The following is a 20,118-nucleotide window of genomic DNA, read 5'->3' as shown; positions in this document are numbered from 1 at the left end:
ACAAAGAAAAAGAAGGGTTCAAGGAAGGGACGAATTGAGAACGGCTTCACATAGGAGGTGGGACTTAAGAAGGGTCTTGAAAGAAGTGTTCAAGTTTGACAGGTGGAGATGGTGGGATGGTCCTTCAAGCAGAGGAAACAGCATAAGCTCAGAGACAAGAAAATATAGTACATGCTTGGGGAACTTCACTTTGACTGAAGGTTAGGGGAGTGGTGGGAGATAAGGGGAATATTTTATAGGACTCTGAGGTCTTTATACGTAGATGAATAAGCATTTGGGCGCCATTAAGGTTTTTTGAGCCCAGAAGTTATTTTCCTTCACCCACCACACTTGCTCTATCAAGTCCTGGTGGGACTCCATCCATCATAGAGCTCTGGAAAACGTCAAGTGGTTGGATTACATCCTTGACTCCCTTGCTTAAAAACCCTTCATTGGATCCCCACTGTACTTAGAATAAAATCAAAACTTCTTTTTGGACCCTGCATGGTCTGCCTTCTGACTATCTCATCTCCTACTGTCGCTTTTTAACTCTATTCAGTACATTCTACCTCCCTCAGCTTCCTCTCGCTTCCTGAAACATAATTAGGGTTTCTCGCACTCAGGACCTTTGCATTTTCTTTCTTCTCCTTGAACACTTTCCCAGCTCTTTGCATGGTATGGCAGGAAACCTCTAAGATGGCCCCAATCATCCCTGCCTCTTGGTATTCACACCTTTGTGTTATCCCCTCCTCTAGAATATGGTTTGGATTTAGTGACATGCTTTTAGCAAATAAAATGGGGTACAGGTGATGGGTTACAAAAGGAAGGTGGTCCTCATTTGGGGTACGCTCGCTCTCTCTCTCATTCTCTGGCTCACGTTGAGGGAAGTCAGCTGCCTACTGTGTGGTACAATGTGGAAAGGCCCTCATGGTGAGGAACTGATGTCTCAGGCCAACAGACAGCAAGGAGGCCTTCCAACAACCACGTAGGTCAGGTTGTAATCTGATCCTCCCCTAGAAGAACCCTGAGTTGACTGCAGGCCCAGCTAATACCTGGATTTTAACCTGTGGGAGACCCTGAGCCAGAGACATCCAGCCAAGCCATGCCTGGAACACTGACCCACAGAAACCATGAAGTAATAAATGTTGTTTTAAGCTGCTAAATTTTGAGGTAATTTCTTATGCAGCAATAAGTGACTACATATGGCTGGCTCAGACTCATTCTTCATGGCTTAGCTCAAGTGTCACCTCCTCAGAGAAGCCTTTCCTAACTAGCCTGGCTAAAGTAACTTTCTTCCTGCCCTTTCTCTTCCCAAAGTCACTTTCTAATATAGTGTCCTGTTTTCTTTTTTCCATAGAGCTTACTTTAATTAATCATTTACTTGTGTGTTGTCTGACATCCCACAACTAGAATGTAAACTCCTTAAGGGTAAGGCTGTTGCCTGACTTGTTCACTGCTCTATCTCCAACACCTAGAATGATGCCTGGTTCAGACCCTTGTTGAATAAATGTTAAGAGAGTAACGATTCTGCATTATTTGCTCCAGAAACTTCCTTGTGTTTAGCAGAGCCAAATCCTATGAACCGAGCATAATCTGTGCTTTGATAAGAACTTTGACAGCCAACAAAGCCTGGGGCTCTTTTCAGGTTTTAAAACAAGATGTGCTTTTACTTTATGATCAGGGAAGTAACTTGCCAGAGTCACAAAGCTAGTAAGCCGTGGAGCTGGGATTCAAACCGACATCTATCCGAGTTCAAAGCCAATGCTGCTGTAAAAAGTTACAACTATTTAAAACAAAATAGATAACAGGAGATAATGATCAACGGGAAGCCAGAATATTTTACAGGAAATCATGTAATGGTTCATGAACAGTTGAAGTGGAAGACAGCATGGGACCCTGGGATTACTTAGAAAACTCCTGTGTATTAAAAGGATCAAATGGGGAGCAGCCTAACCATGAAGGGTGTGTGGGAAAAAGTCATCTGTCACAGTAAAAGTACCCACACTACCTTGTCGCTTGCTGTCCGGCCTCCCACTCCAGGTGGTTTTGCAGGTGCAGGTGTCTGACCCTCTCCCAGGGGACTTTGGGTCCTGCGGTAGATTTGTGTGAGTCTTGCAAATTTTGCTACTATGACAACTCAAGGTGCAATGCCTAGCAGGGACTATAAGATGCACTACATTACAAAATAATTAAAGCCACACCACTGCCCACCTCTTCCCCTATCCTCTCCCGCCCTCAGTCTCCCCAGCAACAGCAAGAGTGAAACATACCAAGGATGCCATGTTCCTGGCAAGAGCTCTCAGAGGGCCTTGCATTCATGTCTCAGCTCTGCCATGTTCCACCAAACACTAGTGGTGGAACCTTGAGCAAAATACCTCTTGTGCGTTTCAGAAGCTCTCAGCCTCACCTCTTATTTTGGCCATTGATGAAATGACCAGTTCTATGCAAGTCTAGATGGTGTGGCCTGATAGCATCTAAGCTACATGCCTCTTGATTTCAGTCCCGGGGCTTTTCTGACATGCCTTGTGGTATGGCTACAGGACTCCTCCCAGCTCTCACTCATGTGCAGCTTGGAAGTACAGCACTTTATGTACTATGGGGGCAAATGCTGACTAATGGAATGGGGCTGGAGGTAGCTGATGTGCAAATTTGTCTTCTGTCTTCCTTGGCTGGAAAATTCTCAGAAGATCCCATGAAATCAAGCAACCAGTCACTGCAATGCTGGTCAACTCAATACACATCCTTGTGTTGGTTTCCTTTCCTTCCCATTTCACTCCCTTCCTCCCTCACTCCTGCCCCCAGGATCATTTTCCCAATTAAACTACTCACTCAAAAGTTTTTGTCTTGGGCTTTGCTTCTGGGGAAGCACAGATTATTTAATCTCTCTGTGCCTCAGGTCATCATCTGTAAAATAGGGAACATCTGTGTCAATTTCACAAGGTTTGTATGAATGTAAATTAATAATCTATGAAAAGCATGTAGGGGACTGTCTGCTACACAGCAAGCGTACTATGAATTCCAGCTATTGCTGTTGTTGAAAAAAAAGGGAGCTTCCAAGTGTATATGGAAAACCCAACTTGTCCCTAGCTCTGAGAAGAATCCATCTCAGTATGAAACATCTTAATTTTCTTCCCCAAACTTTCAGCTGGATGTTATATGCTATTCTACTGCAAGCAAACAAAAGAGAGAAGGATCTAGAGGTGCTCCACGTAGACAATTGGCACTGACGAAGTCAAAGACAAAGACGATGGGGAATTTTTTCACCCAAATTTAATAACCTGGGGATTGTCAGCATCGGTCACGTATGCATGCGACTCTGAGATGTCTTTTGCGGGGGGATATTCTCAAATGGGGATATATGGCTAGTGTTTACAGTCATTTTAAGGTAGAGGTTTGCAAGTCAGCCCTTTGTGAACTGAATGTGTCCCGTCCCTACTATGCCTGCTCTTTGCTTTGCTACCACAGGTGGTCAGCAGTGTCCTAAACTAGAGAGCCATGGAGAGCTATCCCCAAAGGCTTCCCCAGGGGTGAACAAAATTCTGAATATCAGAGTCAGCATTGGCTTTTCCTTCTCTTTCATAGGCCATACCAAATGCAACATCCATATTCCACAGAGCCTTCTGTGGAACGTCTCCCATAGCTGACCTCCTCTTTCCACTCACCTTTACTTTTCCTTACACTTCAGAATTTCTTCAAACATTCCTTGAAATACCTTTCCTCTGTTCTCTATCTGTCCAGTTCAGAACATCCTTAAATCTGCAGCTCTTTCGCTCTCCATGAAGCAACCTCAGATCCATGTCTTGCTAATTCTCCTGCCTCTAGCACGTTGGCTACTGATATCACTCACGTTAGGAGAAAAATCTCTTTGGAAGCTGCTCCCTGTCCTGGAATATGCTCTACTGAGCATATTCCTCTACTGAGACTAGCTGAAGCCCAGTGTCATCCGTTAAGCCACAAGCAGCTGCCGAAGCCCATGCTGACAATCCCCTTTCTCAACCTCCATCCTAGGCTAAGTCCATACCTCTGAAGCACCCATATATGCTTATACATTTAGTGATACATTTGTATGTGTATGGACTATTCCTTGTCTCACTTTGCTGTGTACAGAGAGTTTCAGGGCAATGACACAGAGAGGAGGAGCCCAGGCAGAGACCAATGATCTCTCTGCATTGAGGAGATCAAGCTCAAAGCACCTCAGACCAAAGAGGATAGAGTTTGCAGGACAGAGTATCAAGGAGGGAGAGCTTCACAGAGAGACTGCTCTGAAGATTTTTAGAGTGTGCCCTTTGAGTACTGATCAGCACGTGTGTGTGAGGAAACTATGCAAAGCTAGGTAAAGAATCACCCATAAAGGTTAGAGGTAAGAGTGACTGGCATTCACACAGGCTGGAAGACTGCCAGGTCATTGGGGAGCTTGCAGAGAAGTGTGTTGCCTCAAGTGGGGAATAATTAACTCCAAACTGAGCACTGGTCTGGTCCTACCTGACAAGTCATGAAAGCAAAACCCCAAAGTATTAGATTGCTTCCAAGTAACGTAACTGCATTCCAGAACAAATCTCAAGAATATCTGTAAGGATCAAAAATACCCACCTGTGGGAAGGGGCTGGGGAGGGAGTTGAATAAGCAGAGCACAGAGGATTTGTTGGGCAGTGAAAATGCTCTACCTGACATTATAAAGCCTGATATAATGCCATTATACTTTTATCCAAACCCATAGAACATTCAACATCAAGAGTGAACCCTGGGACTTCCCTGGTGGTCCAGTGGGTGAGACTCCATGCTGCCAGTGCAGGGTGCCTGGGTTCGATTCCTGGTCGGAGAACTAGATCCCGCATGCCGCAACTGAGTCTGCATGCTACAACTTAAGAGGTCCTCATGCCGGACGAAAGATCCTGTGTGCCGCAACTAAGACCTGGTGCAGCTAGAATAAATAAATAAATAAATAAATAATATTTTTAAAAAAGAGTGAACCCTAAGGTAAACTATGGACTTTGGGTCATCATGATGAGTCAATGTAGGTTCATCCTTGGTAAGTGTACGATTTTGGTGAGTGATGTCAAAAATGGGAGAAGCTATGCATGTATGGGGACATATGTACGCATGTATGAGAAGTCTCTCTCTCTCAGTTTTGTTGTAAACTTATAACTGCCTTAAAAAATTGTTTTTTAAAAAAGTCCACCTCCCAACAAGGTGAAATTAACAATGCCTGGCACCCATAGATTGCCAGACATGCAAAGAAGCAGGAAAATATGTCCCATAATGAGGAGAAAAATCAATCAAAAATGAACCAGAACTGACACAGCCGTGAGAATAAGCAGTCAACTAAATTAAAACAGCTATTATAACTGTATTCCATATGTTCAGAAAGTCAAGTAGAGACATGAGGATAGAAAACCATCCAAACTGAACTTACAGAGATGAAAACTACAAGGTACAGGATGAAAAACACACTGGATGCGATTTGGTGCAGATTAGACATTACTTAGAAAATGATTCGTGAAGGGCTCCCCTGGTGGCGCAGTGGTTGAGAGTCCGCCTGCTGATTCAGGGGACACGGGTTCGTGCCCCGGTCCGGGAAGATCCCACGTGCCGTGGAGCGGCTGGGCCCGTGAGCCATGGCCGCTGAGCCTGCGCGTCCGGAGCCTGTGCTCCGCAACGGGAGAGGCCACAAGAGTGAGAGGCCCGCGTACCGAAAAAAAAAAAAAAAGAAAAGTAAATGATTAGTGAAGACCCAGCACTAGAAAGTCTCCAATGAAATACAGAGAAAAAAAGTGAATTTGAAAAAGAAAAAATAAAGAGCTATAAGGCAACTTCAAGCCTAATACACATGCAATTGGAGACCCAGATGAGGTAGAAGGGGAACAAGGGGAGCTCAACAATGTTTGAAGAAACAATGGCCAAAATGTTTTCAAATTTTGTGAAAACCATAATTTTTCAAATTTCGTGAAAACCATAAACCCACAGATCCAAGATGCTCAATGGACCTTCAAAACAAGAACTATGAAGAAAACTACACCAAAACACATCATAATCAAATTGCTCAAAAACAATAACAAAGAGAAAAATCTTTAAAACATCCAGGGAAAAAGCTACCTCACAGAGGGGCACATATAAGGAAAACTTTAGTTTTCTTGTCGAAAATAATGAGATGACAGTGGGAAAATATCTTTAAAGAAATGTAAAAAAACAAAACCAAAAACCTGTCAACCTAGAATATTTTACTCAATAAAAATATCTTTCAAAAATTAAGGACATAGAGACAGAAAGTAGATTAATGGTTATCAGGGTCTGGGGGGAGGGAAGAATGAGGAGTGACTATTAACAGGTATGGATTTATGGGGACTGATGAAATATTCTGGCGTTAAATAGTGGTGATAGTGGCACAACTTTGGGAATATACTAAATGCTACTGAATTATACACCTTTAAAGAGTGAATTTTATGATCTCTGAATTACATCTAAATTAAAAGAAATCATAGACATTTTTAGACATACAAGAGATGAAAGAATTTATCATGAGCCAAACTACATTCCAAAAAATGTTAAAGAAAATCTTATGAACAGAAGGAAAGTGATACCAGATGGAAATATAGATCTACACAAGGGAATGAAGAGCACTGTAAATGATAACTATATGGTAAATATACAGCTTTTTAAAATTTAAATCTCTTTAAAAGACGACTGCTTTTTAAATGAAAATGATGAAAGAATAATAAAAATGCATTATGGGGTTTATAACACATATAAGTAAAATAAATATGACAATGATAGCATAAAGAGTGGGAGGTGAAATCACAACATATTCCACAGATATTAAAAGGATAATAAAGGAACATTATAAACATCTTTATGCCAATAAATTCAATAACTTAGAAACAATGGTCAAATGCCTTGAATGACACAAACTACTAAAGTTTATGCAGAAGAAACAGATGGACTGACTAGCCTTATATTTATTGAAGAAACTGAATTTGTAGTTAAAAACCTTCCCACAAAGAAAACCCCAGGCCCAAATAACTTCACTGGTGAATTCTACCAAAATTTAACCAACAAATAATATCAGTATTATACAACTTCTTCTTTGATATCAAAACCAAAGAAAGACATTATAGAAGAAAACTACAAAACAATATCCTTTATAAACATACCTGCAAAAATTCTAAACAAAATCTTAGTGAATCAAGCCAACAATAAATAAAAAAGATAATATATCGTAAGTAAGTGGGGTTTATCCCAGGAATTCCAGGTTGGTTTAACATTTGAAAATTAGTCAGTGTAATTTGCCATATCAATAAACTCAAAAAGAAAAGTCATATGACCATCTCAATAGATGCAGGAGAAGTATTTGTCAAAATCTAACATTCATTCCTGATAAAAATTCTCAGCAAATGGGGAATAGAAGGGAACTTCCTCATTCTGATAAAGGGCATCTACAAATTCCTACAATACCATCACACTCTATGGTGAAAACAGAATGCTTTTCCTTTCTATTTAACCTCATGCTGGAGATTCTATGCAGTGCAATCAGGCCATAAAAAGAAATAAAAGGCATCCTGATTGGGCAAGAAGAAGCAAAACTGTTTTAATTTGAGATGATATGATAGATGACATGTAGGAAATCCAATATAATATCCCTATTCCGTTGTGGGTTTAGAATAAGTGAATTTAGCAAGTTTGTAGTATACAGGAGCAATAGACGGATAAATATTTAAAATATCTTTAAAGATATTTTCCCACTGTCATCTCACATTAGCAACAAACAACTGGAAATTGAAATAAAAGTTTCCATTTACAGCAACATAAAAAATTGAAAGAGATAATTCTGACAAAAGATATGAAAGACATGCACACTGAAAACTATGAAACATTATTGAGAGAAACTAAAGAAATTAAAGAACAGAGAGTTCATGGGTCAGAAGACTCAATATTGTCAAGATGTCATTTACCCACAAATTGATATATAGATTTAATGCAATCTTAATCAAAATCCTATCAGACTTTTTTTTATGGTAGAAATGCAAGCTGATTCTAAAATTCATATGGAAATGCAGGGACCTGAAAAAGTGAAAACATCATTGAAAAGTAGAACAAAGGTAGAGAGCTTACATTATCTGATTTCAAAAATTATTATAAAACTACAGTAATCAAGATTGTGTAGTACTGGCACAAAATTAGGAAAATATATTAGTGGAACAGAATAGAGAGTTCAGAAATAAACCTATACATATATGGACAACTTATTTTTTACAAATGTGCAGGACAATTTAGCAAGAAAAGATAGTCTTATCATTAAATGGTGTTGGAACGATTGGCTATCCATATGAAAAAAACCCCCAACACACTGTATTTCAGTCCATATCTTGTGTCATATACAAAAATTTACTCAGAATAGATCTTTGGTCTGAAAGTATTAAATTTTTAGAAGAAAACATGGGAGATAATCTTTGTGACCTTGGTTTAGACAAAGCTTTCTTAGATATGCTATCAAAAGTACAATCCACAAAAAATAATTAATTGGACTTAAAGTTAATATTTCTATTCTTTAAAGATACTGTTAAGAGAGTGAAAGGAGTAGCCATAGATTGAGAGAAAAATATTTTAAAATCACGTGTCTTATAGAAGTCTTGGATCCAGAACATATAAAAACTCTCAAAAGTCAGTAATAAGCAAAACAACAACCCATGCAAAAGTTGGCAAAAGATTTGAATAGACAATTAAAGAAAAGATACATAGATACATAGCTGGCAAATAAACATCTGCAAAAGTGCTCAACATCTTGAGCCATTAGGAAAACATAAATTAAAACCATAATGAGATATCATTATACACTCACTAGAATGGCTAAAATTTAAAATTCACCGTTCCAAGTGTTGGCCATGATGTAGAAGAGCTAGAACTCTCACACACTGCTGATGAGAATATAAAATGGTATGTCCACTTTGGAAAAACCATTTGGCTTTTTTTTTTTAAGTTAAACATATACCAACCCTATGACCCAGCCATTCCACTCTTAGCTATTTTCCCAAGAGAAAAGAAAGCATATATCCATACAAAGATTTACATGAATGTGTATAGTGGCTTTATTTGCAAGAGGCATGTATTCACTCATCTAAAACTCACAACAGTATCCTATGAAGTAGATTCTCTCATTCTCCCCTTTTTCCAGAGTGTTGTTAGGAATGGGGGAGAGAAATGTTGGGTTGGCCACTTACACTTGTCTATCATATGGGCTAATAATAGCACCTGACTCAAATTTATATATAAACTTATTTTATATTTATTGTGGTGGTTTCTCTTGTTGCGGAGCACGGGCTCTAGGCGCGTGGGCTTCAGGAGTTGTGGAGCTCGAGCTCAGTAGTTGTGGCACACGGGCCCAGCCGCTCCATGGCATGTGGGATCTTCCTGGACCAGGGATCAAACCCGCGTCCCCTGCACTGGCAGATGGATTCTTTTTTTTTTTTTTTTTTTTTTTCAGATGGATTCTTAACCACTGTGTCACCAGGGAAGTCCCACCATCTATCTTTTATGTGCAAGCAAATACAATCCTAACTTATACAAATGATTAAGTAATTTATAAAATTCTCAAACTAGTATATATAGGATGGATAAACAACAAGGTCCTACTGTATAGCACAGGGAACTATATTCAATATCCTGTGATAAACCATAATGGAAAAGAATAGGAAAAAGAATATATAAATGTATAACTGAATCACTTTGCTGTACAGCAGAAATTACAACATTGTAAGGCGAAGTTATTCAATAAAATAAAATAAAATAAATAATGTATACAATTCCTAAGTGGAGGTGTTGTATGATTTTATTTAACTGCGACAAGGTAAACATTGTCAGAAAAAGCAGAGTCAGAAAGGTCTGAAAGCATAGGAAATGCTGGCGTGGTGTGTTAGTGACAGAGCAGCAGGCAATGGCTAACTGACCCAGGGAGAATGTAGACAGTGAAGAAGAGAAAAGGGTCAAGGTAAAAACCCACAAAAGACCACATCGTGGGGTAGGGAAAGGCTCGGGGAAGAAGGGCCAGAGAAGGAGAAAAAGAAGGAACGGCCAGACCCAGGAGGAAACCAGCAGTGGGGTTACTGGCTGGAGAAGGGAAGAAACAGGGAGGACAAATAAGCTGTTAATATATTTGAAGGTTTTCTTGTGGAAAGGAGATTAAATTTATTCATATAAGAAGTATGTGACAATTATTTACAGGCATCCTCGGAGATATTGTGGGTTCGGTTCCAGATCACAGCAATAAAGCAAGTCACGTGAATATTTTGGTTTCCCAGTGCACATAACAGTTATGTTTACACTATACTGTAGTCTATTGAGTGTGCAATAGCATTATGTCTAAAAAAACAATGTACATACGTTAATTAAAAATACTTTATTGATTTAAAAAATGCGATCATCTGAGCCTTCAGCGACTCATAATATTTTTGCCGGCGGAGGGTCTCTGCCTCAATGTTGGTGGCTGCTGACTGATCAGGGTGGTGATAGCTGAAGGTTGGGATGGCTGCGGCAGTTTCTTACAATAAGACAACAGTGAAGTTTGCCACATCAGTTGACTCTTCCTTTCAAGAACGATTTCTCTGTAGCACGCAATGCCGTCTGATAGCATTTTACCCCCAGTAGAACTTCTTTCAAAATTTTGAGAGAGTCAATCCTCTCAAACCCTGTGCTGCTTTATCAACTACTTTTATGTAATATTCTAAATTGTTTGTTTTCATTTCAGTAATATTCATAGATCTCCACCAGGAGTGGTTTCCACCTCACGAAACCACTTTCTTTGCTCATCCAATAAGAAGCCATTCCTCATTCGTTAAAGTTTTCCCATGCAATTGTAGCAATTCAGTCACATCTTCAGGCTCCACTTCTAATTCTAGTTCTCTTGCTATTTCCACCACATCTGCAGTTACTTCCTCCACAGAAGTCTTGAACTCCTCAAAGTCAACTTCTTCCAAATTCCTGTTAATGTTGATCTTTTGACTTCCAATGAATCACAAATGTTCTTGGTGGCATTTAGAATGGTTAATCCTTTCCAGAAGGTTTTCAATTGACTTTGCTTAGATCCATCAGAAGAATCACTGCCTACAGCAGCTATAGCCTTATAAAATCTATTTCTTACATAATAAGACTTAAAAGTCAAAATTACTCTTTGATCTATAGGCTGCAGAATGGAGATTGTTAGCAGGCATGAAAACAACTATAATAGTGTCATGCTTCTCCTTCTGAGCTCTTGGGTGACCAGGTGCATCGTTAACGGGCAGCAATATTTTGAAAGGACTCTTTCTTTTCTGAGCAACAGATTGCAACGGTGGGCTTAAAATATTCAGTAAGCCATGTTGTAAACAGATGTGCTGTCATCCAGGCTTTGTTGTTCCACTTATAGAGCACAAGCAGAGTATATTTAGTATAATTCTTAAAGGCCCTAGGATTTTCAAAATGGCGTATGAACACTGGCTTCAACTGAACGTCACCAGCTGCATTAGCCCCTAACGGAAAGTCAGCCTGTCCTTTGAAGCTTTGAAGCCAGGCATTGACTTCTCCTCTTGAGGTATGAAAGTTCTAGATGGCATCTTTTTCCAGTAGAAGGCTGGTTCATCTACACTGAAAATCTGTTGTTTAGTGTAGCCACCTTCATTGATGATCTGAGCTAGAGCTTCTGGGTAACTTGCTGCAGCTTCTACATCGGCGCTTGCTGCTTCACCTTGCACTTTTATGTCATGGAGATGGTTTCTTTCCTTAAACTTCATGAACCAGCCTCTGCCGGCTTCAAACTTTTCTTCTGCAACTTCCTCACCTCTCTCAGACTTCATAGAACTGAAGAGAGTTAGGGCCTTGCTCTGGATTAGGCTTTGGTTTAAGGGAACATTGTGGCTGGTTTGACCTTCTATCCAGGCCACCGAAACTTTCTCCATATTTGCAATAAGGCTGTTTTGCTTTCTCATCATTCATGTGCTCACTGGAGTAGCGCTTTTAATTTCCTTCGAGAACCTTATCTTTGCATTCACAACTTGGCTGTTTGGCGCAAGAGGCCTAGCTTTCCACCTATCTTGGCTTTGACATCCCTTCCTCACTAAGCTTCATCATTTCCAGCCTTTGATTTAAAGTGAGTGACTTGTGACTCTTCCTTTCACTTGAACACCAACAGGCCATTGTAGGGTTATTAACTGGCCTAATTTCATATTGTTCTGTCTCATGGAATAGGGAGGCCCGAGGAGAGGGAGAGGGACAGGGGAATGGCCATTCAGTGGAGAAGCCAGAACACACACATTTATTAAGTTCACCATCCTATATGGGCATGGTTCACGGCACTCCAAAACAACTACAATTGTAACGTAAAAGATCATAGGTCACTATAACAAATACAATAATAATGAAAAAGTTTGGAATATTCTGAGAATTACCAAAATGTGACACAGAGACACGAAGTGAGTAAATGTTTTTGGAAAAATGTTTCCAATAGACTTGTTTAATGTAAGGTTGCCACAAACCTTCAACTTGTAAAAAACACAATATCTGTGAAGCACGATAAAGTGAAGCACAATAAAGCAAGGTATGCCTGTACATAACACAAGCGGTAAGTTAAAACCCACTTGGTGGGACTTCCCTGGCAGTCCAGTGGTTAAGACTCCACACTTCCAATGCAGGGGGCATGGGTTTGATCCCTGGTCGGGGAACTAAGATTCCACACGCTGCATGGCCAACAAACAAACAAAACAAAACAAAAAAGAACCCACTTGGTGAAGGTGAAGGTCAGGGAATCTGTTTCAATTCAACGTGGAGTAGAAATTAGTGTTCTTGGGCTTCCCTGGTGGCACAGTGGTTGAGAGTCCGCCTGCTGATGCGGGGGACGCGGGTTCGTGCCCCGGTCCGGGAAGATCCCACATGCCACGGAGTGGCTGGGCCCGTGAGCCATGGCCGCTGGGCCTGCGCGTCTGGAGCCCGTGCTCTGCAAGGGAAGAGGCCACAACAGTGAGAGGCCCACGTACCACAAAAAAAAAAAAAAAAAAAAAAGAAATTAGTGTTCTTATCTATTCAGGATACCTTTGCCTCCCCAGCTTCTTCTGTTAATAACGTGGTCCTTATTATAGCAGTGGACAATAATATTATTCCATCTCTCTTGACACAGTGACTGGTCCAGGGATGGGCATAGGACCCCAGCCAGGACAACCAGAATCCTTATCCAAACATTTTCTAACAGGACTGGTCTTCTTTTCTTCCCTTTCGGTCACTGAATTTTTTGGCTGTGGGCCCAGAGCTGTTGGAGGGCATACGTGCTGGGTATGGAGAGTCCGTCTGCAAGAGGAGGTCTTCAGCACAAGTTTTCCTAACATGAATTAGTGATGAGGTTATTGATTAATTAGAGAACATGATCTGTGTGATGTGCCAACTGCTGTTGTTATGATCTCGTTTAGAACTAGCAAGCAGAGTAGAAAGAAAAAAAAAAACCCCCAAAAAACCCACATAGTTGGAAGCAATACCAGCTGCAATGCCTGAGTGACTTCATGCTTTGCTTACCTAAGCAGTGGGTTGTAAAGCTGATGACAACGTGTGCAGGTTGTGCTGGTCATAAGGATGGTGGAGGCAGTAAGAGTCAGTACTCTTGAGTAAGAGCCATGTGTGACGTAGGCATAAAAGACAATTATGAAGGCCTTCCCTGGTGGCACAGTGGTTAAGAATCCGCCTGCCAGTGCAGGGGACACGGGTTCGAACCCTGGTCCGGGAAGATCCCACATGCCGCGGAGCAACGAAGCCCGTGCGCCACAACTACTGAGCCCATGTGCCACAACTACTGAAGCCTGCGCACCTAGAGCCCGTGCTTCGCAACAAGAGAAACCACCGCAATGAGAAGCCCGTGCACCACAACGAAGAGTAGCCCCGCTTGCCTCAACCAGAGAAAACCCGTGCCCAGCAACGAATACCCAACGCAGCCGAAAAAAAAAAAAAAAAAAAAGACAATTACGAACCTAGAAAGACTTAGATTCATACAAGGTTAATATTATCGATGAGAAATGTTGGACTAAAAGAATATAGGTCACTAAATGCTATGCTTCTCAGTAAGAAAAGAATCCTATAGCAATCTAAAGAAGGGAGGGGAAAGTCTATTTAAATTTAAATCTATCTGATTACCCATATGAAATGCCATTTTTAAGTCAAAACTAAGACACTTTCTGAGATATTGAACAGCTAATTACAGTTCAGTTATACAGTTCCTATTTAATTTCCCAGGAACATAATCTTAAATTGCAACTAGTGGGATTTGGGAATGCTCAGGCAAGGGGTTTGCAATGAGTGTTGAAGGATTGCTTGACATAGTAATGAAGGTGATATAGAAAAATATCCCAAGCTAAGGACAGTAGCATAAGTAAAAGAATGGAGAGAACAGTGAATACAGCATGCTACCTTTTGTATAAGGAAAGGAAACAAAGTGCATGTTATTTATTTGTATAAATGCTTAAAGGTTCTGTGTACTCATAAGAACCTAATATCAGGGTTTGGAGTCAAGTATGTGGTCTGGGTGGATGGGGGATAGGGGTGGAGGGAAGACTTGACTCCCTCCACCCCTATCCCCCATCTTTAAGGTTCAAGAGAGAATTAAGTGGGCAGTAGACTAGGGTGGCATTAGATCAAACAAAACCTCGAATGTTTTACTACAAGGTTTGTACTTTAGTTTCTGGGTAATGGAAAGCCACCACAGAATTTTAAATATACGCCTGACATAATAAAGTCTTCATGGAAGGGGTAAGAATTTGCTCTGTAACCTGAAATGCAAGTACTATTATACCCTTTTGTGTTCCAAAATCAAATCAAATTTGCTTCATTCCCCCATTTGTCAGAGTTGCAAAAACCCAGTTTCGTTGCAGGTGAAGGTGTTGGGGAGGAGTTCTCCCCACCCTCCCAATTCCATTAGGATCATAGAAGAGTCTGGGAGCTTATGGATGTCCTAAAAAGAAATCACTCAGCCTGTGACCCAGACTTTGCTGTTTCTCTCTATCCTGGAGCAGGACCAGCTACGTAATTTGCAGGACTCAGTGCAAAATGAAAATACAGAGCCCCTTGTTCAAAAATCGTTGACAATTTCAAGGTGGCGACAGCAGAGCATTAGACCCAGTGCGGGGCCCTTCTGTGTGTGAGTGCACAGACCCACCTCAGACGCATGAAGCTGGCCCTGCCCTGAGGGCAGGCAATCTCATGTGGGTTACGCTACTTTGCGAAACTAAGCTCCAGGAGTAAGATCCTGAGGCCAACAGGATGAAAGGAGTGCACAAACGGTGCCCCTTAGAATGCTTCCCAAACTTTAGTGTGCCCGTCAATCACACGGATAGTGCTAAGATGCAGATTTTGACTCTGGGGTAGGTCTGGGGTAGCTCTTGAAATCCTGCATTTTTGCAAACTCGCACCTGCTACTGGTTCTGTTGGTCTGTAGATGACATTTTGATCCACAAAGCATTACTCCATAACCTTAGATGTACCTCATCTTCAACCCTCAGACTCCCCTCCTGACTCTCCAAGAGTTCAAGCTTGGTGTCCAATCTTTTATGTCACAAAACCTCAGCTGTTAAGGGCAGGGAAGGAGGTAAATATCCCCTCCTGTCCATAACCTAGAAGACAAGTGGTACTTGAATTTCCTGATCAGGGTACCTGGACTGGTCTATTTTATAAGGATAATGCAGGTGTCAGCATGAGGCATGGAAAAGAAATCATGAAGAGACAGAGGCAGCTGTAATTAGGCAAGAGTTGATAAGGTCCTGAATTGGGGTTCCTTGAGGATTAGAATGGAAGCAGTCAGAAGAGGCTTTTCAAAGGTCAACTCAGCTGGCTGAGGAAGCCAACAGGATGCTAGCTGAAGAGGGAGAGGGAGGGAGTGGAGGTGACTCCAGAGTTTTGAGCCTGGATGTGCCTAAAATGATGAAGCTGCCATTAACCCAGGGGGGCAGAAAGCAGCAGGTTTGACGGGACACGAGTTCAGTTTAGTCACACTAAGTTTTAGGGGCTGTACGTCCTTATATCTAGGAGAAATCTTAGGCATCTAAGCAAGAAGAAATCACAACAAAATGGTAAAATAAATACAATAATGGGTAGCAAATGAGTATGGATGTAAAGTACAAAGTTTTTAGAAATAAGAATGTGAGGACACATGTTCAGTGAGTGGAAGAAATCTGAAATAATGCACGGGGAACCTGTTTTGGTAGTGCAGGCCAGCGCTACTAAGAAGTTCTAGGTGAAATAAAAACTTTGCCCATAAGCAGGTATGTAGCATTTTCTCCTATCACAAACTGTGGGGAATCTTTCAGAAAATCTTTGTTTGAAGCTTCCTGGAAGACTGATTCGGTCCCTGCCATATCTGCTCTGTCATTAAATATAGAATCTGAAACGCTGGAGTTACTTATCTGATACCTTTTATGAGCACTGCTTGTGCACAAAACAGTCGTCTGTGTTCTCTTTTAACGTGGTCAAATGAATACATTTTGGCATGTAATTTCTTTTCTTAGTTTTAAAAACAAATTGCAAACAATTTTACAGAAAAGAAATCATATGCATAAAACAACTCGCTACAGCTTTTTGGATTATTCTTCAATCCTTATTAGTGTACTACACATGATTAATACGTTCCTTGTGGGATTGGCTGTGAATCATCGGTGTGTAAGTTGTTTAATGACCACATACTCCACCATCCCTTCTCAGAACACCCTTTGCAACGTGACCTAGATGTTCTTCTCATCACGGTATAGAGTCTATTGCCTCCCCTCTTGAATTTTGCTGGCTTGTGACTGGCTTTGATCAAGAGATTGCAGTTTCTGCTCTTGCCCCCTTGCGATGCTGCCACCACCCTGTGAAGAAGCTTGACCTAGTCTCCTTGCTATGAGAGAGTATGTAGAGAGAAAGCCCTACCTTTCGGCCAGCACCAAACTCCAGCCAGGTGAATGAAGCCGTCTAAGACCATCCAGCCCCAGTCGAGCTGCCAGATGACTGCAATCACAAGAGTGACCCCAGGTCAGGCCAGCTAAAACACCATGCAGCTAAATTCAGACCAAATTGCTAACCCACAGAAGTGTGAGCAAATAAAATGGCTGTTTTATGCCACTAAATTTTAGGGAATTCCCTGGCAGTCCAGTGGTTAGGACTGCACTTTCACTTGCTGAGGGAGTGGGTTCAATCCCTGGCTGGGGAACTAAGATCCCACGCGCTGCATGGTGTGGCCAAAAGGAAAAATAAAAAGCCACAAAATTATAGGTAGTTTGTAGGGCATAATAGATAACTGATATAATTTGGTATATTATATTTGCATTCTAATTTTGGAATTATTATTTTGCTATAATTTTTTATGTATTTGACCAAGTTGCAAGACAATTTAAAATGGTTATATACAATTCTATTGTATTCCTTTACCACAGTTTACTTAAACTTTTCCCAGTAATTGGACATTTGGTTTGTACTTTCCATTTTTGTGGATAATACTGTTCTAAACATGTTTTTACAAGTGCTCTCTAATTTTTTTCCCTGTTATTTTCTTTGGAAATTTTTTTTACCAAAAGTGGAATTGGTGGGTGAAGTGATGTCAAGTATTAATTCTCATTACATACTGCCTGACTGCCTTCCAAAAGATTGTTATCAATTTACAGGGCAGCCAGCAATATATCTGTCTCTCCATACCCAGTTATCAAACTTTCTAAAAATTTAGCAATTTTTGTTTATTTTTAATTTTTTGGCTGTGTTGCGTGGCTTGTGGAATCTTAGTTCCCCAACCAGGGATTGAACCTGGGCCATGGCAGTGAAAGCGCTGAGTCCTAACCAGTGGACTGCCAGGGAATTCCCAGCAATTTTTAAATGAAGATGTAACATATATACAGCAAAGTATGCAAATCTTAACTATATGTCTTGATTAATATTTACAGAGAGAGAGAGAGAGAGGGGGGGGGGGGAGGGAGGTAGATAGACAGAGATAGAATCCATGTAGTCACCCCCAGATGAAGAATTGGAATGTTTCTGGCTCCCCAGCTATTTCTCTTGTGCTCCTTTCCAGTCAATACCACTGCCAGAAGTAACCACTCTTCTGGTTTCCATCACTCTTTCCATCTACTCTTTCACTTTATATAAATAGAACCATGCAGATTGCATTCTCCTGTGTCTGCCTTCTTTTGCTCATTATTATGTCTGTGAAATTCATCCATGTTCTTGTTGTGTATGGCAGTGGCTCATTCTTTTTTATTGGTAATATTATCCCTTGAGGATGCCACAGTTTCCTTATCCATTCTTCCTTTGGTGGACATTTCAGTAATTTGAGTTTGGTGCTATTAAATAAAGTTTTTTAAACTTTATTTTAATAGTTCAATAGTTGTGTGTTGATACTTTAGAAGTGTTTCAATACTAATTTCTTCAATTACTATTGGAGTAAAACAGAGGAGGGACTAGAGATGAGTCTGAATGAGTGAGCAGGGGCTAGATTATGAAGAACCTTGTAAGACATGCTGAGGAACTTTGTGGCATGGACAGAGGGAAGTCACTGAGGGATCTGAAGCAAGAGAGGGAACTTATCAAACTTGCATTTTAGAAAAATGACTTTGGCAGTAGGGAGGAGAACGGATGGTTTGAGGAAAACCCTGAAGGTAGATTTCTAGGCAGAAGACTATGGCAATAGCACAGGTGAGAAATGAGCTGGGCCTGAACTAACACAGAAGCAACAAAACTTAGTGTGTGTTGATATTTGAGGGACAAGGAATTAGGAAGATCTAACTGCTGGGTAACTAGGGTGGCAGTAGATGCATTGACTAAGACAAGGAATGCAGATGGGAAGCAGGAGGAGATAGAACCATAGGAAAGATAATGAGTTTATTTTGTATTTGTTGAATTTGAGATATTTGTGGAATGTCCAGGTGGACAGGACTATTTGTCAATTGGACGCATAGGTCTAGAAGTCTGGAAGTGGTCCTGGTAGAGGCGGAGATTTGGGAGATCACCAGCACATAGGTAGAAGAAGAGATAAGGTAGATAAGGTTAGTTAGAATAGTCATTGAGGTGGAGGGGGTGGGCAATGAGAAGCCAAAGAAGAAGCCTGAAGAAGAGAGGACCAAGGTAAATGGGAAAGCTGTGGCTCTTACGGTCCAGGGGTTAAAAATTTCAGAAAGAGAGTATCTCAGAGAGGTAGGTGAGATAAGGACTGCATAATAACCTCTGGATTTGGAAACTAGATCATTGGTGAGCTTGCCACAGCAGTTTCAAAGGAATGATAGGAGTGGGTGCCAGATTGCTGCGAGTTGAGAAAATGGATGGCAGTAATTAGACTTTCCTCTTGAAAAATTCAGTTGCAGGTAAAAAGAAAGATGACATTATCAAGGCCAAGGTCAGTTTTCTTTTTTAATTGCCAGAGATCTGAGCATGTTCATAGGCTATCAAGAGCAAGAGATTGAACAAGCATGAGAGGGAGGCAGTAACTGATGCAGTAGGATCCTGGAGTTGGGACTAGGAGATGGAGATTATATGTAGACATAGACGGATTGGATAGGAAGAGAGCCATCTCATCCTTTGAGACTGAAGGGAGGGCCCTAAGACTCTCTCCCCCAAAACAGTCAATCATCAATTTGAGAGGACACCATCTTGCTTGGTTGTGTGGTTTGCCCCAGAGGCTTTCAGCAACATAGGTGTAGGTGGAATGTTGGATTCTCTTACAGTCGATCACTATGATAATATCTAGTTTTTCAATATTTTAAGTAATGGCAAAAGTAGTTTTTATTAGTTCCTTTTTTCTTAAAAAAAATATATTACTAATACATTTGAATGCCTGATCTCATTTCCCTCCCCTTTTTCTTTGAGGTAACCACTGTCCTGAAGTGGCAATATGTCATTCCCAAACAGCTAATGTATTTTCATTAAGTATGTCGTAACCGTAACTAAAATACAACATTGTTTTGTATGTTTTAAGGCTTTTAATAAATTGTTATCATACTGTACTTATCATTCTGCAACTTGCTTCTTTTACTCATTATTAGATTTTTTAGATTTATCCATATTGATCCATATGAATGAAATTAGCTCTGATTATTTAGCTGCTGCATGATTTTTCTTTGTATAAAATGCTACTATTTATGAATTCTCTAGTTTTGTTTCAAGTGTTTCATTATTACAAAAAATGAA

The 20,118-nt window shown here is 40.7% G+C and overlaps 1 pseudogene; it reads right to left on the bottom strand.

The window, feature by feature from the left end:
- Positions 1–10,374: 10,374 nt before the first annotated feature.
- Positions 10,375–12,138, bottom strand: LOC136133513 (tigger transposable element-derived protein 1-like; annotated as a pseudogene).
- Positions 12,139–20,118: the final 7,980 nt, after the last annotated feature.

This window comes from Phocoena phocoena, chromosome 14 (genome assembly GCF_963924675.1).
Source record: "Phocoena phocoena chromosome 14, mPhoPho1.1, whole genome shotgun sequence".
NCBI lineage: Eukaryota > Metazoa > Chordata > Mammalia > Artiodactyla > Phocoenidae > Phocoena > Phocoena phocoena.
This window is presented reverse-complemented; position numbering and strand designations above follow the sequence as displayed.